At 46.1% G+C, this 23526-nt stretch overlaps 1 long non-coding RNA gene across 2 annotated transcripts in view; it reads right to left on the minus strand.

Moving 5' to 3' along the window:
* Positions 1-7050: 7050 nt before the first annotated feature.
* The window catches only part of LOC144937975 (uncharacterized), a 34191-nt gene continuing 17715 nt past the window's right edge, over positions 7051-23526 (minus strand). For both annotated transcript variants that reach the window (XR_013637805.1, XR_013637807.1), the window contains exons 2-4: positions 10751-10834; positions 9337-9629; positions 7051-7076 (exon numbers count right to left, since the gene is read on the minus strand). This is a non-coding gene — a long non-coding RNA (uncharacterized LOC144937975). The remainder of the gene's footprint in view (positions 7077-9336; positions 9630-10750; positions 10835-23526) is intronic.

The raw sequence follows: 23526 nt of genomic DNA on the forward strand, positions 1-23526 counted from the left end.
TTGTTCCTGTGTTTTACTCAGCCCATAATTCTTGATCTATGCCAGTGTAAAATGAACACAACTTGATAGAATGTAAACCTCGATATTTTTTATCACCAAGAATCGACTGATTCCTGCCACATGAACGTGTAATTATCACCGCAGGACCTGTTAAAGACTTGTTTGGTTGGACACTAGGTGGCAGCATAAATGCACAAATCTCAACATCACAGGGCTATTTTATTTCAAGGTATGCATGAGTAGACTACAAAAAAGACACTCCAAATGTACAATATTTAACAATGGTAAACAGGGTGCATCAATTAGCTAGAGCCTACAGTATACCACTGTATTTGCATAGCAAGGTGTTTACTGTATTTATGTCCATTACATCTCATGTGAAACAATCAAATGATGACTTAAAACTTTCGTGACTGCAGGGATTCATATTCCTTGGTTCTTTCGGTAAAGTCACCTAGATAGAAATAAAAAATAAATAAAAAATATTATAAACCCCACGACGTTTCGATCGCAACACAAGCAGTCTTCATCTGCCTGATGATGCGATCTAAACGTCGTGTTTTTTATTTAAAATGTTTTAATGTAACTTTTTTATTTATTTTATTTTTATTTCTATCTACGTGACTGTACCGAAAAAACCAAAGAATAGTCAAATGATGTCTGCAAACCTGCAAACGAAATGCCGCTTTGCTTACTTGCAGTGTGCGCTTTCTGACAAGTTGGGATGGACAGACCATACAGCAGCCGGTGATTCGCGATTTATCTGGCAATGTAACTTGTACCTCATTGTATTCCTGTATATACATTATAAATATCACATTACAGTATTTATCAAGCATCGTTGTTAAACTACCATCCACCACACGCGCTCTGCTTCATATGGCGGAGAAAACAGTCCCACAATGCAATTGACCGGATGAAGATAAGTCGCAGTGTAATTATAATCCACTAATCCTGAATTGGTATTTTGGTAATGTGGGTTGGAATTTTCTAGAATTAATGGGCTTATTTTAGTTTAGTACATATTGAGGCATCCAGCATTCATTTTCTACATCACAGTATTAATACACGGTATATTAAGTCACTTAAATAAAACTCTAATTTTATTTTGTGCAATAACATCAATTACATTAAATATTTCGTAGGGTGTTCTCACATTTTCGTCACCTCGTGTCGCAAATTTGACTCTTTCCATCTATTTGCCAATAGTGTTAAGAAGCATTTGGCTCATGTGGCTTGTTAATATTGTGCTGTTGGCCACAGTTTTCACGCTGTTTACCACCCCACATGGTCTCCAAATCAATAAGCCATGAAAATGTGCACTGATGGTGAGTACATAAACCAACATTTATGTACATAGGTCAAAATGTTATCGTAAATCAACTTAATGAACTATAAGGCTCCTGTCCTATCACAATCTTCATTTAGACTGCAGGAGGAATCTGATGAGCTATGAAGCTCTTTTTCACCGACGTCCAGTCGGGACACGGGGTCAGAAGGTTAGAACAACAAACAATGAAAAAACGATCGGAGTGCAAAACAGAGAATTGGTAAGCAAGTAACGGAAAGAGGGCATACAAGTCTAAATTGCACAACTAGAAGCATTCCTACCGACCTTTAAACAACAAATACAAGTCACGTGGAAGGGAAATAATAGTTCTATATATTTTATTATTTCCCTTCTACGTGACTTTACCGAAAGAACCAAGAATATGAATCCCTGCATTCACGAAAGCTTTAAATCAAAACAAATACAAGCCTGGGCAAAGCAGAAAAACAACAACATAAGCAGTCCCAGACCACGCCGAGACAACACACAGACCCTCAATAAAATTGCACATTACAATTGAATAATCGATACACGGGAAAGGATCAAAGTAACAAATCACATTCGCAAATGCGGTTGTATCCAGCACCAATCTTCTGCTTTCGGATATTTTTTTTGTATTATCCTCAGCGACCCTTCTTGCAAATTCGATATAGACATTTGCACAAATTTTAAAACTAGAATTTATTTTAATGAAAATAATGGTTTTAATATATTTACCTATTACTCAAGATAAACCACTGACGTGATTGAATCGATAGATATTTACAGCTAAATGCTGAGCCTAATAGGTTCTGCTAATGTATTTTGCAGCTTTACAAGGTATCTCTAGAACTGTACTGGTGACCACACTGTTCTGGACATGGCCAAGGTCCATCTCACCTCTTTCAATGGCACCACATGTTTGCCTTGATTCGCTTTACACGATGGTGCTAATATTAAACAGCTTTGGTGAGTGGAATATGCATTATACGGTAGATAATCCGTTTTGACTACCGTAAATGTACTGCATTGCCTTCTATCTGCTGTATTCAAATGCAGTTTACGAAGGTCGCCTTCCAGTACCACTGGAGGAATCCGACGAGCTATGATGCTGTAAATGTGACCCTTTGCTGCAAAATAAACTAAACCAAACTTTTATTTTACCAGATAAGGCCCACTGAGCTATGTAGCTATTTTTCAGAAGCGATCTGGCCACAAATGATAGCTCAACGAAGTGGCTTATCACGTGTTAATTTATAGCAGCCAAATATTATTAACGCATGTTGACCGTAAATGTGGAGGGCAAAACCGGAGGACCCAGGGAAAATCCACGCGACCATGAGGATCACACTTACACTCCAAATATACAGGAGGGGTCGGGGTCTGGATCGAACACACGACCTCCTGCATATCAGGCGATGTAGCTCACATCTGACCACCATGGCGCACCTAAATGACCACCGATAATTTAGTAATCTGTGCTTGGGAATTCTTTAAAAGCATAGAGCCCATCAACATCAGCTATAAAGGAAAACAAATAACTTGTGTGCAGCTGGTAACCAGCTGCATACAAGTTGACTACAGCTGTGTGCAGCAATGTAGTCATTGTCTTCCAGTGTTCCTGTCGTGTGTACACCTCAGCATTTTGCACTTTGAACTGCTGAATAGCCACAAGGTTCTCAGTGATATATTGCGGCTTTCCCACATGGATATACATCACATCAGACGTATTCACAAATCTGCGTTGAGCATAACTGCATATTCCATGGACTATTTCACGATTTTATGTCCTTTTACAATTACATTTTTCAATTGCATCTGTATTAATCGGGGGTGTTGGCAGCCATTCATCGTGATGTAATAATAATAGCCTCCCTCGTGTCTCCCTTCACCATTGAGCAGAGTAAGTGTTAATTTCTTCTCGACGTTCTGCCAACTCGTTAAATGCAAGCCCCCCTTTTGTGCCGTTCGCTAAAGTTGCGCATGTCTCAATTGCGCTGTCATTTTCTCCCTTCTTGCCCTCCACACTCACACTTTGGTCCTCGATGTCACGTGTTTATCTGAGCCTTTGATAAATGAACATTTGCTGCTGAAAAAAAACATCGCGAAGTTTAGTTGAAGGGAAGACAGAAAGACGCGCACAGCTTATTCTGAGTGGCCAACCACTGTAAATGTCCCCGTCTTTTCCCAATCGTTGTAAATAAAGACACAGAGAGGGGGAGGAGGGGGGAACGGTGACAGACGTACAGGCAGACACAGAGAGGCAGCCACGTAGATGTATACAGACGCTGACACGTAGAGAGACTTAGGCGCGCAAATACACGTGGAGAGACACCTAGACAGCGGCAGACACAAAGAGAGACTGATGAATGGACAGGAGACAGACATCTAAAGAGACACAACGAGAGGCAGACGCACGTAACACAGAACGCAGCACGTTCGTCAATGACATCGCGGAATTAAAGGAAACGTACAGTGTACAGCATAATAGAAGCGACGTTTTAGGCGATGGCCCTTCTTCATAGCACCCAGAGCGCGGTGGTCGGTGGGGCTGCGCTGCTGTGATTGACATGTGCCCGGGCAGCGCTTTTAATGAATCGCCTTTGAATAGTGAACAGTGACTGCAGTGAATAATTATCAGAGTTGGATTAGAATATATATTTTTTCAAGGGTCAGTATCATTATATTACGAATAGGGTATTTTAATGACATTCAATTTCTGTTTTATTCAACTGGCGGTGGTGTAATATCTCGTTCCATTATTATTACTTCCACCTCACACATAGCCCTCGTCAGGTAACTTGGTGACGAGACATTCTTTGACGTTGCTGTTCATATATTGTGTGCTCCACAGCAGACTTGTGGGGTATGTTATGCCATGGCGCTTCGAGATCTTTCACCTTCGTGTGCATCTGTGGAGGTTCCAAGTCAGCACCATCACATAGCCCCCGCCCCTTGGGCAATTACATCAAGTGAGCTGAATCGCTTCATTGTGGAACAAAAAAAACACTGCGTGTTCAAACGACGCGCTCTGAAGAGACAGCCCAGAAAACGTGGAACGTCGGGCCAACAAATCCAACCACACGCCACAAATGAGCATCAATCGTTCCTCGGTGTTAGTTTCTCCCGCCTGGCTTCTCGTTACGATCGCGGATGGAGGAGAGAGGCAAATCGGGTCAGCTACGCTGGCAAAGAGTGTTCATTCGTGCAAAAGTGATTCGTTTATTTTATCACAGGTACGTTTGTTTGTTTTTAAATTCTGCGGACCCTATGTGGTTACAATGCATCATGAGAACGACCCATGCCAAAGAGGTCCTCATTAAAAGCATTTTGTGAAGTCCTTTAGAGAATTACTTTGCACCCTTGGTTCCTTTGCTGCAGTGTGCAACTTTGCCTTTCTGAAATGTCACATCTACAATCATATTTTGGGATAAAAAAAATCAGGTTCTATAGCAAGCCACGTTAACATGATGAGTATAATGATTTAATATACAGTATAATTTGTTAAAGTTGGATTAATACAACCAGAATAATTTCCTTATTTACGCGATATATTAGGGCATCCAAAGCAACATATACAACAAAAAACCCTGACGTTTTATGATTTCAGAGAATTGCCCTTCATTTACTTCTGAGATGCCCATCTCCATACTGCACACGTGTCTAACCCAGTGTGACCTCTTTTATGGGACAAGCATTAGTGCCCTCGCTCAAAGTGGTGTCACTCCCATTCGCGAAACCCAGAGGGAGCAAGATGATAAGCGAAATACATCTCAACCCAGATTTATTTTTGCTACCAACTAGGTGGGGGTAGAGCCATATTACCATAGAAACGTCGAATTGGAGAATGTCATAGTTGGCTCCGCATCTCTCACAGTGCAGCACAGCTCGTTATAGGCCAATGTCGTGACATCGGTGGATGTCAACAGGCTGTGGGGGCAGTACCGGCCCTAGAGGGGCCCAGGGTGTGCTAAATAATAGCGCTAGATGGCACGACGCTTTAAGTGAAGTGCCAACCCTACAGGACAGGGTGTGTGGGTGCCGACCGAAGGATGAGGACACGTGTCCTGTTAAGTTGACAAAGGGGCCCCAAGAGGGGGCTAGGGGGGGTCACGTGATTGGGACCCAGATCCTTCCCGGGGATTCTGTAAGGTGGACGTGGCCAAGGGCGGAGCCGGCCACGCCGCAGAGAATATGAGCCGAGTCCCGAGAGGCACCAGGGTTGTTGTTCATCCTAGAAGAAACCCTTCGTCTACGATCTCCGTTCAACGAGTCTCCAACACGTGGACCCGTGCCGAAGTCGTTGGTCCCGGTCCGTAGTAGCAGTTACGTTGTAACTAGTGTAAATAGCCTGTGTGTTGAAGTTACCCGTGTGTTGGAACTGAATAAATGTGTTGCCTCCAAGTCTATATCTGCGACTCGGTTGAACCCATTACACCTACAACAGTGTTTTTCGCTCATTTCAGAGGGGGGCGAGGCACTTTCGCCGATAAGACATCAGTGGGAGGGTCGCCACACATTTGAAACCATTGGGGTTTGGCAGCAACACGATTATGATGGGGGTGTTTTCACTTGTGTTTTTTCGGGGGCCGCCCGTCAGAGGCCAAAGTAAAGGCCACCAGGGGCAGCCAGTGGCCCACGGGCCTTGCAGCAATGAAGAACACTGGCCTACAACGTGTGATTCACTGGCAGCTTGTGCGCGGTGTTGACTGTACCAAGCCATCTGAGACAGGGTTCCCAACCTTATTGGGGCCCGTGGACAAACATTGTCACTCCAATTTGAACCTGTTAATTTTTTGGGTGTTTCGTTGTTTAGGGTACGGTTGAATAATGACAGGAACCCAATGAAACCAGATTCGTTTGATATCGTTGCATTCAACGGAACGTTTGAACACACTCGTAAAACACACACACACACACGTGAACAGGACTTAAGTGCAAGCATGTATTTTCTTTATTGAAAACCAGAATACCAGTCATGAATATGCAACCAGTGTTCGGTACAACTTATAATATTGTTACGAAGGTAATTTGTGTTAATAAAAAAATCAATCAGGAAATGCTCTGAACGTAAAACTCAATCAACATTAAACAATCCAATATGAAGAGTAGTAAATGTATATGCGCGACTAAAAATGAATAAGAATTTGATCCCACAGACCCAAAGTAGTTGTGGCGAGATCGTGGGTTCGATCCTGACCCTGACGCCTGCTGTATACTATATTTGGAGTTTGCATTGTCTCTCTCCCCTTGGTGGCGTGGATTTTTCTCCGGGTCCTCCGGTTTTTCCCTCCATATTTAGAATCAACATTCATCTCGCGTATTTGGATGCTCTAAATTCCCACATAAGCAACTTCGTTGAGCTATCATTTGTGGCGAGGTCACTTCTAAAAAAAGACCTATACAGCTCAGTGGGGCTTACTTGGTATTATAAAAAATAAAATTTATATTAAGTTTTAAGCACAATCGCGACATCTGTGAAGACTACTGGACATCTGTGAAAAAGAGCTCATCGGATTCCTCCATCATCAATATTCCGATTCTGATCCTTCATTCGCAGTCAATGAGCAGGGCTCTTTTCTTGCCCGTTAGGAGTCGGTGCGCACGATGCCTCCTCCGGTGCAGCGCAGATCGACGTTTACAGCGCGATGCCCGCAGCGACGCGGCCACACGCCGGCGGTGGCAGCTCGCGACTTGACGAACGACGTTCCCTCGTCGCGACGAGAACGCAGTCACGGGCCGTCAATGACAGCAGCAGCGCTGAACTCTGACCGAAGGGTAGACGACACGCGATCTCTGCTCGTGGGTATAGACAGCACGGCGCCCTCTCCGTCAGGTGACAGCCGGACATATCTATACATCTTTGGCGTGATGATAGTCCACACGTTTGTAGTTATAACGGCACTCGTTGGCTCGTGTTGATTACGGCTCGTGAGTTGATAGGCAGAGTTCAGTGCAGGAGGAGTTCTCTCCTCTCTGTGAATCGTCTCCTTGAGTCACACTTATCCCGACATTCACCAATGACTGCACATCGACTGCACATCGTCAGATCCCCTTAAAACAGCGCCACTGCCGTATTGTTTCATCTTCTCAACTCGTGAAGCTCCTCTGTAGCTCAGTTTAACACGTAGGTCTCTCGCGACCGATATCATCCATAATACAGGTTTTTTTTGGGTTAGATCGCGTAAATATGAATGTCGTTAAACCTGCCACCACCCGACACAGCCGATTAGTAATATTTGTCACCTAAACAGAACGTGCCAATTCGTGACTAGTACAGCACACCGGTGTGTTGGAGAGCAAATCCACATTGCTGTTAACTTACTCCAGCTGTGTTCCAACTTCTCTATCTCTCTGTGGTGCCTCCCTTGTCGGGGGTGGGCGGTGTTAGATTATTTTGACACAGCTGCGAAGCCATTCACTTCATGGTCGGCAAAGGCGGAGTAATCTCATTCTCTGTGCGCAAGTCAGCTCTCAATGGTCTATTGTGTTGTGACTCCAAGGTCAGTTTGATTCTGGTCTGTGGCCGCAAGTCCTTTCAATTTAAAATACATTTTTTTAAACGTTATGCAATCAAAGCAACTAACGCATTATTAAACTCAACTACTTTATATTCAACAACCGTGCAATCAAAAAAATAGGGTGTTTTGTGAAGAAATGTATATTTTATGCAAAGCCTTACAGGGACCACCAGCGGTTTATAGACCACAGGTTGGGAACCGCTGTTCTAACACATGTGCCACAATGTGGTTAATACGTGCTCACTATCAACAGTTGTGTTGCACACATATGTGCATGTAACTGCACGCGAGGATGCGTGGTGATACGTTTATATGATGGTGGCGATAGTGGTCATTGTAGTAGAGTGGTTATGATGTTTCAACAATGGTGCCTCTAAATACGTTCGTGGTAGGGATGTGCTCCCGAACCGTACAAATCTGAAGTTCAGGCCAGAACTCTTTCTTGTTTCAGATTGATCCGACTTCAGATTCATCCGAGGTCAACAAGTGACATCGCGAATGACATCACCTCCACATTGTCCCCGCCAGAAGTAATGTTACGTGGCATAGTCTGATGTCACTCATGTGAGCAGGACGATATTGTACATTAACACGTGACAATTTTCTAAAACAAGATCCGAAATTGTCCTTTAAAAAAAAGTCTGAAAATCCAAAACTCACTCATAGTGTGCGGGGCTGTGCTCTGGGGTATATGGGTAAATGTATGCATAGTTTCATTAAGTGTATTTGTGGGCTGAGCAAGAAGAAATTTACCAGTGGTGGGACAAAACTGCCAGTTGTGGTATCTCCTTGTGCAGCCTCAATGGGGCCCTTATTCAGCTGGATCAAGCAAGAGTAATGTTGTGGTGGAGTTTCTGCCATGTTGTGGTGGAGCAGAAGTGGTGGAATGTCTAATTAATACTGAAGCCGGAACTAAGCGCACCTCTTGGGAGCAAGGCCAGCTCTGCTCATATCCAAAAGTAGTGTGCCTGTAGCATAAGTTGACCGTTGCCTTCCAACCACCATTGTAATTTCAACATGAGTTTCTGAAATAAAATATACACTTATAAGATGTGATTTTATCCATATCCCACTGGAGTGCCAAGTTGCGCTGCTAATAATCACCTCACAGGCACTTTTAGGGCCAAGCCCTGAGCCTACTTTACCTACCTACCTAGGTTCAGCTCCCTGTGCAGACTGGGCTGTGACAGAATGTTAATCCGCACTGCCAGAAAGAGCCTCATTTGAAATCTAAACTGAAATTTTGGCTACCATTCCATAGACAATTCAGATATTGTGCTCCAGACATGTCAAGTAAGAGTCGTGACATTTTCAAATGTATTTGATTAAATCTTTAACCAAAATGGTCATAAATTCATAGATTGTTGGAAGATTGCAGCTATCCTGGCTGCCTTGAATGTTCAAAATTGAGATAAGTTGAATTCGGGTTGTACGTTATAGGACACGTGTGTGTATAAAGTATACTATACGTATATATAATTACATCCACGAAAAAATAAACGTTACCTTGATTGATCCATTATTAACCCAACCCAAGGTTTCTCAAACTCGATTCTTCACTCGCCAACACGATCCACGTGTCCATGTTAACAACTTTCACTTCAAATACAAATCAATTCACTGCATATTGCATTCGCCCAATCATGTGTAAAAGACGCACTAAAGCGAGTGAGAAATATATTTGTAGAATGATACCATAATCCCTTTACATATGCAGGAGAAGCAGGGGCCAGCCTGCAAGGGCTGAGCCACTCGATATTCGCGTGCCTTCATTCTTCAATCCGCTCATAGCCATCAGTCTAAAACACAAAGACAAAAACAAATCGTGAGGATGCTTCTGAAAGCGTGGTCAGTCACTTCTTTTGCTGATCATCATAATCATCAAAGTTTTTGTTAAACCCACTGTGAAAATAAGTCTCATTTCAGGATGTACAAAGGGTTGGCTATGACCAAATCACCTGGAATGCATCTCGTCTTGTCACTTTCCAGAAGCTAAGCGAGGCTGCGCCTGGATAGTGTCTGGAAAGTGCTTGGATGAGTGAACGCCACGCATGCCAGGTTATCGAGGTGGAGGTATGCCACGTGGTGGTCATCAGGGGGTAGTACAGCAGAATATTTTGAACTGTACTTCTATACGGTACTCTCACGTATGGGCTTCCCACCTTTAACCACGCTGACACGCGTGGTCAAGTTTGTAGAGGTAGCAAGCACGCACGTGACTTTGTGTGGAATGTATCACCATGCCCTCTCAGCATATCCAGCACAGTCCATACCCCCAATGATGTGATAGTGGAAAATGTTTATCCATAGTAGGCTTTGTTCTCACCCTGCTCACTTTGGCCCATTCCGCATTGGTAGTGAGAAAATTCGGTGAATGTTTTTTTCAGCATCAATTGCAAAATGTGGAATGGGGCCAATTGTCTACAAACACAGCTGCCATTCACCAAAAAGTAGAGGAATGACAAAGTCTAGCCCTGTCGCTGTAAGAATCGTGAGCACAGAGCGAACATTAATAATGCTGATCATCATATCTAAATCTTTAGGGGCCTGCAGGTAAGAGAAATAATAACAGATCATGGGGAATGGAAGTCATGGATAATGCCATGTTATGCAAAATGAGGTCCATTCTACTGTGGTTCTTAATACTGAATGAGATGTATCCATAAATTTGATACTGTAACAAAGTGCAAACTCACAGTGAAATAGTCTACGGAAGACCCAGCTTATCCCTCCAGGGTAGATAAATGGAGCATCGCTACGTGGCAAGTCAATAATTGTCATACAATTATTTTTGTCATACAATTATTGGGACTGGCTCTACTCACTAATGTATGTGCAACACCCAAAGTAAATTGCATCTCGTGGGTTCATTTAAAGCAAACTTTCAACTAGTCAATATCAAAGAATGGCTGGTGAATACCCGCAGAACTTCATACAGCTGTTCCCGATATATTCTTGACCTCCGACAGCAGCATAGCAAGACGAAATCACAAATTATCCAGACCTATGGACAATGGGTGAGAAAACGTAGCGTTACAGCGTGCAGGCGACAAAATGACCAGTCAAGTTGTTATTATAGTTCAGTGGTTCTCAGAGCGTGGTCCCCAGGACCACCAGTGGTTTGCGACGGTCCTCCAGGTGGTCCCGCGGGGCTGTGATTCAAATGTAGCTTGATCCGGAAATATTAACGTTTATACTTTTTGTTTCAATCGATAATTAACATTTTACTCTTGATATTGTATTTAAAATGACGTTAGGTAAACTACCCTTATTAAACTACTCTAACCGTAAGATCTAAAAGCTCTGATTAAAGAATAAACCTTACCGTTGCGTACTCTTTGGTTCTTTCGGTAAAGTCACGTAGGTAAAAAACTAAAACTAAATGAAAATAATATATCACGACGTTTCGTTCGCAACACAAACGGTCGTCCTCAGGCGGGAAAAAAATCCATCAGTGGAACTGCTGTATTTAATAGCTTGTTTACATATTTATTTAAGGTCATTCGTTAAAAATATACAATATCGTAGGCCAACATTATTATCTGCGATATTTGCTACTCACGAGCATTTCTGGAACGTATCCCTCGCAAATAACAAGGGAATACTACACTGGCGTTTAGAGAGGAAAGTGAATGCGTCTTATCACCAGGGGTGGGAGGCTGGGTGGTGGACGGAAACGTTTGCATCGGCTGGGTGGTCCATGGGCCAAAAAAGTTTAAAAGTTCAATAAGTTTAACCCACAGTGAAACTCATTTTATTGACGTTTAAGTTTGGGTGCCATTAGAGAAATAAAGAACTTTACCGACGTACGTTGTGAGCTTGTTATCCACAAAAATAATGGCGTATTCAGTCTACAACTGTTCTATATAAGCATCTCCCGATTCTGCACTGGAATTATATTCAAAGATGCAGACAAATATGTGATACCTTTCCACAGTACCTGAGCACACATAACAGTAAAACGTAAAATGAAATTGAGATAAAATTAGATGGATAAACTGTAAATGAAAGCATGAGTCAATGCACGAGTAGAGGAAGAACCGAGAAAAAAAGGAGGAAGCATTGAAAGAGATTCTGAAGTTCATGAACAAGGATGTGAAGAGTGATAGTGCAAAACCTCCAATAGAATCATCATTAATGACATAGTTGGATCATAATAGTGAACCTTGTGAAAATGTTGTTCTTGAAGCAGAATCTTATTCGCACATAGAGGGTAGATCAAGCGAAGAACAGGCCCCTTTGGAAGCAGATTTGTGGTGGAAAAAATCACAGACTCCAAATCTAACATCAGATGCTGACTTTACGAGTCGGCCTGCCAGTGATCCTGCACTCTGGACAGAAGTCATTGCAGAGATCCCATTTTGCTGATATGGGGCCGTCCATAAATGACGTCACGCGATTTTTGGACGATTTTTGACCCCCCCCCCCCGTCACACGGCGTCACAAAAAGTCAGACCCCCCCCCCTCAAATATGACGTCCCAAAGCTCTGCGCCCCCCCCCCAAAAAAATAAAACATGCTTCAAATCGCTTTAAACTACTGTCGTTGTATCTTAATTTTAGAACTTTCGTGACTGCAGGAATTATTATTTGGTTCTTTCGGTTAAGTCACGTCTAAAGATAAAATAATAAATTAAATTAAATAATAGAATACGACGCTTCGATTGCAACACAAGCAATCATCATCAGGTATAATGAAATAGCGACATAAAATCTAACCAGAAAACTAGAGACAGACATATTAGCAGACAGATATCACCAAGATACATAGCGGGAGCAACACAGGTAACAGAGAGAGGTGATCGTCTCTGTGGGGTGGCCTTGTCTATTTAAGGCCACCCCACAGAGACGATCACACCTCTCTGTTACCTGTGTTGCTCCCGCTATGTATCTTGGTGATATCTGTCTGCTAATATGTCTGTCTATAGTTTTCTGGTTAGATTTTATGTCGCTATTTCATTATACCTGATGATGATTGCTTGTGTTGCAATCGAAACGTCGTATTCTATTATTTAATTTAATTTATTATTTTATCTTTAGACGTGACTTAACCGAAAGAACCAAATAATACTGTCGTTGTAGTGCGTATTTAATGTGGTGCTGCACCTAATGTTGGAGGAGAAAAGATTTATTAAAAAGTCTATTTAATGAAGTAGAACGTGTTGTCTATATTTATTTAAAGTTGCGCATTTTGATGTGACGTCACATTTCTCCGCCCCCCCCCCCCCTCGTCACACATCGTCACAAATGTCTGACCCCCCCCCCCAGGTGCGTGACGTCATTTATGGACGGCCCCTAATGCCATCTCAGGATATTGATGATTCTGACTTTTCCATGTCAGGTAGCACATTTGGTGACAAGAAAACGTATGTGAACAAGGAATTTTCTGCAGGCACTTGGGCAACGGGGAGAATATCCAGAGAGGCTGGCTCGTTTACTCACCTTCCACTAGTCACGTGCATTGCTGTGTGTGCAAAAAATTTGACAGCAGCAAGTGTTCTAATCAACGTTCAAACTGGCTTTGATGATTGTAAGAATGCAAACACCAGGATTACTATACTCTTTGGTTCTTTCGGTAAAGTCACGTAGGTATTAAATTAAATACATCACGACGTTTCGATCGCAACACAAGCGGTCGTCCTCATGTGTAAAAAATATAATCCAGCAGTGGAACTGCTAAACCAGCGAGAGTGCAGTTACAACAACTTTGTTGCGCGATCGAAACGTCGTGATTTATTTAATTTTATACCTACGTTATTTTGCCGAAAGAACCAAAGAGTATGGATTCCTGCAGTCATTAAAGCTTAAAATCACCAGGATTACTGCTAATGAACAGTCAATGGATCACTTGAAAGCACTGTCCGTGATGCTGGAGCACCAAAAATGTGCCAAAATTGATACAGAATTGCAAAAATCGAAAGAAAAATCTTGTAAATACCGGGTAGATGTGTTAAGGAGGTTTGTTGCAGTAGTAAAATTCCTTGCAAGAAAGAGGATTGGCATTTGGTGGTGATACTGAGGTGCACAATTGACGAAACAATGGAAACTACTTGGGTTGCATTGTCCTCTTAGCAGAATTCGACCCATTTCTTGCAAATTACATTCAGATGTATGGAAATCCAGAAAGTATTGATTTATTGGCATCTGAGGTTATGAAAACCATATTATCTGAAATTAAGATAGCTAAGTATTCGGGAAACATAATTGATTCTTCTCCGGACGTCAGTCATACTGATCATGTGACAGTATAGTTTCTGCTATGTCACCATTGACGGAAATGTTGAAAGATTTCTTAAATTCAGCTCAATTCAACAGCATAATGGGAATTATTTATTTGAGGTTCTACAAAGTGTTCTCAAATCTCATGGCATCATTATATGGCAGACTGCAGCTCACAGTCATATGACAATGCGAGTAACGCTAGTGGCATATACTCAGGTGTGCAAGCAAGATTTCATGAAGTGAACTGTTAAGCCGAATGGGTGCCCTGTGCAGCCCATAGTCTAAATTTGTTTATATTATCTGCTGCTAAGTGTTGCACTGAAGCAGTAATTTTTTTATCGCATTTTGCAAATGTTAATTTGCATATTTCTCTATTTCACCACAAACATTAACAAAATTAAAGAATAAGATGAAGAAAAATGCCCATGTCATAAACAAGGTGGTCAGGCACGAAGTAATGCCACTGAAGCCCTGTATGAAAATTATTCTAAAATTCGGAAAACCTTAACATGAATCAAAGTCACTGGCAAGGAATCTTGACCAATTTGATACAGCAAAATTCACACGGTCACGCGCCATGAGATCACTATTTGGAATGATGTTCTGAAAAAGGCAAACCTTGTAAACAAAGGTGTGCAGGAGGCAGGGATTGACTTGGGCACCATTGTGAAGTTTCACGATGTGACAGGTTTGAGGAATTCAAAACAATGGTCAGAGGGTCTCAAAACATCTCGCTATACAGAGAGGTGTGCACGAAAGAGGAAACAATTTGCTGATGAAAATGGCACTGATTTCAGTCTGGATAATGCAAGTGACCAGATTCTGTATGCGATGCTTCTATCGCATCATGAATCAACTTTAATTTTAGAACTTTCGTGACTGCAGGAATTATTATTTGGTTCTTTCGGTTAAGTCACGTCTAGACGTGACTTAACCGAAATAACCAAATAATAATGAATCAACTTATCGTGGAGATGGAAAAACGGCGAAATGCATATGCCAAACTGAATGATCAATTCAGTTTCCTTGTAGATATCACTATCCATAGAAGAAACTGTTGTGCGGGCCAATGCATTGGTTGCTGCATATCCAGCAGATTAAAAAAAAACATTCACAGATGAATTCCTGTTCCTGCATTTGTATGCAGAGAAAAAACAGTGGCAGATATGTTCAAAGCCCAAATATCTGACGAGCTGATTAGTAGCTTTACAAATGTTTACATTGCTCTAAGGATGCATCTTACCATCTTGGGAACGAATTGTGAAGGGGAGCGTTCTTTTTCGAAGCTAAAGCTGATATGAAGAAAACTGTATCTGATCAACCATAGGACAACAACTGTCGGCTTCCCTTATACTATGAGATTGAAGATGTTATTGCTAATTTTGCAATTTTTCAAAAATCTCGAAAAGTGAATCTCCGCTGTTAATTTCTCTCTCACCTTATGAGAAAAAAACGATTGACATGACTCTGCCTCTTTGTATATTCACTGTGCCTATCCATGCTATATAAATACATGTATTCAAGACAATATCTTGGTGACATTTTGCCTATCAGATAATACGGCCCTGGCGCCGACGTCCGTCTCTTTCTCTTTCTCTCAACCAGCGTCACACTCCTCGAGGCACTGGCAGCACACAATGGGGGTGGCTGATGCGGCACTTGCACCATGTTTCATCCTTTCGACTTTAAATTTGAGGCGACCGTGCGGTCGCGCCACGCCGCACCTCTCCGACTGGCATCCTCCATCTTCTGTCAGTCTCCCCATCCTGCCCATGAAGACAACTCCCCCCACCCTTTCCGCAACACAGCGCCGAACCGAGGAAGGGGTGGGCCGAGCGGGGTGGGGCTCGCAAGGGTCGCTACAATACATATGTAGTGACATCGCTAATGTCACTGTATGGTGCCGGCCCGGAAGGGTCGTGCCGTTCGATGTTCCTACATCGTGAACAGCACCGTGTGGGTGGCTGTGTGTAACACCAGCCCTAGCGGGGCTTGGCGAGCACTGGGATAGTGCGGGCACCACGCACAGCGTGTGGTGGGGGCTCTCCCGAACGGGAGGGGGGGAGTGTCAGTCCAGGGGCAGGGTTGCCCCGGGCCATGGCACTCTGGTTGACCCCGTAGACACGTGATCCGGAATGTCCATACAGGGGGCCCCAGGTGTGGGGACTAGGGGGTGATCACGTGTCCGGAGAGAACTTTTCAGAAAGATCGAGAGTGAATGAGAATGTTCGCGAAGGCGGGCGGGGCCGATGGCGTAGTGGCCCCGCCCAGAGAGGAATGTAAGGAGGGTCCCTGAGAGGGACCGGGGTCTCTCTTCGTTCTACAAGCTGAAAGTTCTGCGTCTCAAGCTGGAAGCGCCTCGTCCTACAGGGGACCATGTGATCAGAGACCCGAGCGAGGGTCCGACCCTTCGCAGCAGTAACTCCCCTGTATAGTGGAGTTAGCTGGGTGGTCACCACCCTAGGCTGTATCTGGTAAAGGGGCAGTTACCCCTTTGTGTTACGGTGTTACAAATAAATGCGTTGCCTCTAAAAGGAACAACGTCTGCGACTCAGTTGGACCCACTACACATATGTAGTGGCTGACTTAGAGACGTTACTTCTTGGAGGCAATTCTTTAATTAAACACCGAGCAATTGTTACACACTTTCTGCTGTTACACAATGTGTAATAACGTTCAGGAGGACTTGGACGCCGGGGTTGGAGGCACACTTATTTATTCCGTACAAGGCACAATACAGACCGGGACATACAACACTGGAAGGGGTGTCGGCCCCTTCACCCGTCTAACTGGGGAGACACACTCTAGGCTACCCCTAGCCTACCTCTCAGTCCTCCACTATCGGGCTAGGGGAGGCTAGCTAGCCCAGCACTGGCCAACTGGGCTTACGGCGCCCGGAGTCCCCAGACCAGCTCTGACAAGAGCACCGGCTCTGGCTCTCGGGGCCACGCCACTGGCTCGGTCCTGGTCGGCCCTGACAAGGGCGGCGATCCAGGGGAGTCCAGGGCTCTATCTAGCAGATCTTCCTTCTTCACTGGTTAAGCTTCATACATTCTGCCCCGAGCCCTCCGGCTCACCCTCTTATATACCAACTCCCCCGCTGAGGGGTGGGGCCCCGGGGGATCCCAGCTCCGAGTCAGCCCCCCAGGCTGCCCGGTGCGGACGTCGCTGTGAGCACCCCCCTGTGCACAGACATAGCCACGCCCACTGTGTTTGTTTACCGTCTGATACCATTGTATAACAGCCCTTCCGTAACACCCCTACATCACCCCCTCCTGTACAGCTCGCAGCCGTCCCGGCTGCAACAAAATAACAATAAAGATGTATCCCCCCCTTGAACCCGTGTGTGCCTCACAATTTTCGAACAACAATAACAACAACAAGAACAATAACAACAGGAAAGAGAAAATAACCCGACGCACCCCCCCGAATAAATACTGAATCCCGTAAAAACAACATATATACAATTTCCAGTAAAAACAACACATATACAATTCTCAGGAACCAACATATATACCATTTTCAGGATCTCACAAAAGTCTGCGCATTTTTGCGCGCGTTCTTGCAGCAGGCCCGTCACACGGGGCAACCCCGGTTGGTGCAATGGTAGGTGTGAACAGTCCGGTTTCGAGGGAGTCATTCTTTGCTGCTGAGTGACCCCCGACATCCCCAGGAGGGGTTGGCGGGCGTGAGCCCGTCACTCCTGGTGCACCGGGTTTTGTTGGTGAAGCTTGGGAAGAGGCGCGATGTCCTGTCGAGGCGTCGCCCCGCGCTGCCGAGGAGACCGGCATCCCGAGGCCACATGGCCCCGGAGGCCGCAATTTTAGCAGCGCATAAGTGCTCCCGATGACTTGGGCTGGTCCTGGCGGCTCAGTCTGTCCCGAGCCGGTCGTACTCCCGATCTCCACTCCGTCGGGCGATTTACGGCGCAGATTTCTTCCGCTGGGAGGGTGGCTGCAGCCACGGTATGGGTGGCCGCCGCCTTGCTGGCCATTCGACGCTGGGACAGCAAGTTAGCATGGATGTGTCGCACGGCCCGCAGGGAACACATCTCCGTGTCGTCTTGCGCCAAGACGACAATGTCCAACTCGTCAGCCAACAGCAGGATTTTCTCCGTCACCATGGCGTCCACCCCTTCTTCATCCATCCGCGGGAAAGCCGTTTTCCCCAGTGCCAGCAGAGCCGTACGGTACGCCAGAGGCGACTCCTTGGCACCCCGCTGGCGATTATAAAACAGCTGCCTGCAGTCCGAAGGTGGTCCATAGACTGCAGCTAGGAGTTGAAACGCCATCTGCAGCGTGGCGCGCTTCGCTTTCGGCGCCGAGGTGAGAGTAGCGAGGGCGTCCCTGTCGAGCATCGCCGGCAGCGCGCGGAGAGCTTCGGCATCTGTCCACTGCGCCATTTCTTGGTGTGCGAGAAAACGCCTCTGGAAGCCGCCCCAGTCACCGTCTTCGCCCACGAACTCCTTGAGAGGTGGTAAGCGCTGGTGAAACGCGGCGGCCGCAGTCGATGGTCGCCCCCCGTCGCTCCCGTCACTCGGCACGGTTTTGGCGGGAAGGGCGTGTGGCATCGGCGGTCGCTCTGCTGGTGACGTGCCGACCGCTCCTGATGACGTGGCGGCTACTGTATGCCCGACGTCGTCCGCGCGGCTAAGGCCGGCCCCGCCCCCAGCACTCACTGTAGTAATGGCGGGTAATTCGAAATCCGGCCCCGTGGAAATGGCGGGAACCGGCGCTGGCCGTCGGCTGTCGTCGCTCCGTGTCGCTCCACCCGCCCCCAGCCGCGTAATTTCTTCGAGTGTGGCGGCTGCAGCGTAAAGTAGCTCCGCCAGTCGCGAATGAGCCTGCCGCAGTCCGTCAGCCGACGGCTCCCATCCGTCCAGACGTTGCGGTGTGGATGGACCCGGCCCTGGCTGCTCGGCGTCGCCGTCAGCTATCTCGGGCTCAAAGTCGGCATCGGTTTCCTCCGCCCCCGGTTCTCTGGCACGAGCCGTCCGTCGCGTGTCCATGTTCGTAGAAGAGCACTTCTGACGCCAGATGTAATAACGTTCAGGAGGACTTGGACGCCGGGGTTGGAGGCACACTTATTTATTCCGTACAAGGCACAATACAGACCGGGACATACAACACTGGAAGGGGTGTCGGCCCCTTCACCCGTCTAACTGGGGAGACACACTCTAGGCTACCCCTAGCCTACCTCTCAGTCCTCCACTATCGGGCTAGGGGAGGCTAGCTAGCCCAGCACTGGCCAACTGGGCTTACGGTGCCCGGAGTCCCCAGACCAGCTCTGACAAGAGCACCGGCTCTGGCTCTCGGGGCCACGCCACTGGCTCGGTCCTGGTCGGCCTTGACAAGGGAGGCGATCCAGGGGAGTCCAGGGCTCTATCTAGCAGATCTTCCTTCTTCACTGGTTAAGCTTCATACATTCTGCCCCGAGCCCTCCGGCTCACCCCTTTATATACCAACTCCCCCGCTGAGGGGTGGGGCCCCGTGGGATCCCAGCTCCGAGTCAGCCCCCCAGGCTGCCCGGTGCGGACGTCGCTGTGAGCACCCCCCTGTGCACAGACATAGCCACGCCCACTGTGTTTGTTTACCGTCTGATACCATTGTATAACAGCCCTTCCGTAACACCCCTACAAATGCTCTGTCTCTCGTTTAAACGCAGCTCTATACTGGTTGCTAGCCTACAACACAACGTTTGTCGTCTGACACTGACGGCGCTGAACTAAGACAGCCGACTACTGCTAGCAGCTCAATTATCAAGTGGACGACGATAGCGACGAAGGCACAAGATGACAGCGGCGATGGCGACGATATTCAACCACAACGATGACAACGGGGACCCCACTCCAAACGATGGCCCTGATCCCCCGCTCGGGGTCCCCTTTTATCCTGTTAGCGTGGCCTCGCTCAGCCTCGGCCATGCCCCCTTTCTGGGACCTATGAGCGGGCTCTCGACACGTCCCCTCCATAACCTTTACCCTAGATCCCTCTCAGGTCTGTCACGTGGCCTGCTGTCAATCAGGGCTGCTTCACTCTGCAGATCCCCTTTCCTGCCAGCAGCCAGCGCTATGCAACATAGTGACCAATTCTTTGTCATTACACATACATAGTCCAGAAAGGACTAAACGTGGTAATTAACAAAACAATATATAGAACAAAAAAAAGTTTGCAAACAAGTGTCGAGAGATGCATACATGGAATTACATTTAGTGGGCTTTGGCAGATGGTCAAGAATAGTGCAAAAACAAAGTGGCATCCAAACAATGGAACACATCTGAGAGGACGTCCACCGAGTAGGTGGAGTAATGAATTCCGTTCATGCGTAGGTGCTGGATGGATTGTGCTATCGCAGTGAATTGACCATGCCCAATTGAAATGGTGAACCGCAGTTAGATAGTCAGCGTCCCATCAAAGCAAGTTGTTTGACTGGTTAACAACTATGCCAACAGAGAGGACTTTCACTTTCATTAACTTTGCAAGGGCTTTTTTATTATAGAAGTTGAGCTAATCATGCTTTATTACTCCACGCATACACCGCCTGCTGTGTGGGACTTCTCTAAAACGGTTGAGAACAGAAGGCTCTTTCCATTCCATTCCTTCCATGTGTCCCACTTCCAGGTTTCCACTACCTACCCCCACCGCAGTCACGTACCAAAAACAACATTCGGGCATCATCTCCAAAATAAAAAAAAGTCCACTTCCATTATTTATCCTTTGCCTACAACGTACATCTTCACTGCTGCCTAACTACCCGAGTGAATACCTGCCCAACTCTAACCAATGTAAGTGGCAAGCTGCCGTTTTTGTTATTGTGACCCAACGTGAGCCCAGTACAAAGCCCTGAGATCAGCGCGCCTGGGGGCTTAACGAAGGAGGGGGGGGGGACATTCAGACTCTCTGCCCCATCCCCGCGTGGCGACATTGAGAACATGAAAGATTATTTTGGCGGATGGAAGGATGAGGGGAAAGATAACTAACATGATGGGGGTAGAGAGGAGGAAGTAAAGGGTGGGGGGAGCTGCCAATTTTTTTAACCTTTCTGTATTTTCAAGGCAAAACAAAAAGTGTATTTTCCAAAAAATGTCTCCAAAACTTTTTTAGTCTACTACCCTGGTGGACACTTTGCTCTACCAGCCGAAGCGTCTTGATGAAACCAAAAATCAATCCTCCTCTGTCGGTGTTCGTAATGCTCTCTCCTGCCCATTCCCTCTGCCTCTTTCAAGTCCAGACTCACGACCATCATCTACTCTGCCAGTGACGAAACATTCTAACAATGCTCTCGTTATTTTTATCCTGCCCCTTTCACCTCCATCCAAATGTCAGCCCTTACATTATTCCCATGATTTTTTTTTTATAATAAGAGAAGTTGCTTCAATCAATACTCATGAGAGTAGAATACTCGCCAAATTGACTTATATGTTTTGATCGAGAAGAGACCTGATGGCTCATTGGGACATTCTGTCTACAGGAAAGCCACCCACACGATTCCTATCTAAAGCCTGATTCCCACCACCATCCAGCCCAGAAGAACTCCCTCATCAAAACACTACACCATAGGGTTCGCTGCATCTCCGATCAGCACCACATAGCCAGTGAGCTTGAACACGTAGACCAAGCCCTCAAGATGAATGGATATTCAAACCGCACAATCCGCAAAGCTGTATCCTTAACCATAGGGAGATCCATCTGAGGACCTAATCAAAACCATCACCTTGCCATACATAGTAGGTGTTACCCAAAAGATTTCCAAAATCTTGAACAAACACAAAATCCGGGTTCGATTCAACACAGTACACAAAATCTGTGATTTGATCCCATCGTGAAGGATATGATTCCTGACATGCAATACCCTGGTGTCTACAAACTAAGTTGTGTCTGCGGTAGCAGTTACATTGGGGAAACGACATGTTTTGGACCGTGTTCGCTAACACAAGGCAGATTTGAAACATGGCAGAACCAATACCTCTGCCGTGGTTGATCACTGTCTTAACGCGGTGGGATCACGCAATATTGTTTTTTACGAGACCAAGGTACTCTGCAGACGTTCGAGCTACCATCAAAGATTTGTCCATGAAGCCATCCAGATATATAAACACAGACACAATTTCAACCGAGAAGATGGGTACAAACTGAGCAATCATTGGAAGGACGTTATTAACCAGTTTCGGTCATAACTGGCTGTGATGTCCCCTTCCTGCTAGCCTATATTAACAGCTTCTCTCAACTCTCTGAGTCACATTCACACGCAGACCCTTCTTAGCTCTGCCCCACCCCCTCTCTCTCCTCCTGCCGCCGATCTCTCTGTCAATTGCATCCCCACCCGCTCGCCCGTTATGGCAGCCCTTCCCCTCCATCCCCCCTCGGATTAGCTGACGTTTGCTCGCCTTTGTTTGCTAGCCGCCTATCTCCCCCTTGTCTCACGTGCAGCAGCCGTTAATGACTCTTAGGCTACGCCCATTTCTACCCTTTAGAAGCAGCCTGCATCAGCAGCTTTCCTCCTACCTTATATAACCGCATGTTGCAGCAATTCTTTCTCACCTGATGACGGTAGCTTGTGTTGCGATCGAAACGTCGTGATTTATTATTTTTCTACCTTACGTGACTTTACCGAAATAACCAAAGAGTATGGATTCCTGCAATCACGAAAGCTTCAAATCAAGATTGATTTATATAAGTCCATCAAAAACCTCATGCTGCAACATAAATGTAGTGTATTTGTACTGGTAGGAACCCACTGATTCCATCAGCGCACAGGGGATTATTGTGTCCGTCCGTCTGTCGTGCAGGGAGGGGCTGGGTGGGGAGGGAGAGGCTGGGTGGGGATGAGGGTGGGGAGGGCTGGGTGAGGAGGGTGGGGAGGGGCTGGGTGGGGAGGGTGGGGCTGGGTGGGTGGTGGGAGGGGTGGGGCTGGGTGGGGAAAGGCTGGTCATCCCGTGGTGGCCTTATAAAACTCAACGTTTAACCTACTCACGCCGGCTTGTGCCCGCCCTCACAGTCGGGCATATTTGCGGAATACATCACGCCGCCGTTGACCCTGGCCACTGACCGAGCAACCCAACGTCCCTACCAGCTCCCTCCGCAGGAATGTGTTTACGGTCCTCACAACCACTCGTTACTGCGCCCATTGCTAACAAATACACACAAAGGGTCACCCTTGTCGCCACCGTGTCACTTCCGAATGGGCGCCTGCAGTGAAGATGCAACGGCTCCCGTCCTCACCATTGTCATCGGCTTCGTTTTAGGAAAGGTCACTCGACGGGCCTAGTGTCCAGGCAAATTACATGACGCCCTTTCTCTGACTTGACATTCGAAATAAAACTTCACGAAAACGAACCGGCCTGCACGTAATTATACGACTGCATCAGCGTCAGCCTTTGAAGGCGTATTGTTACAAAAAGTCTACTGTGCCCTCTGTAGGCTGTTCGGAGCATCGTGCGTTTAAAATATTGCGGGGTCCCCATGATGCTTTCTACT

This window comes from Lampetra fluviatilis, chromosome 2 (assembly GCF_964198595.1).
Source record: "Lampetra fluviatilis chromosome 2, kcLamFluv1.1, whole genome shotgun sequence".
NCBI classification, from domain to species: domain Eukaryota; kingdom Metazoa; phylum Chordata; class Hyperoartia; order Petromyzontiformes; family Petromyzontidae; genus Lampetra; species Lampetra fluviatilis.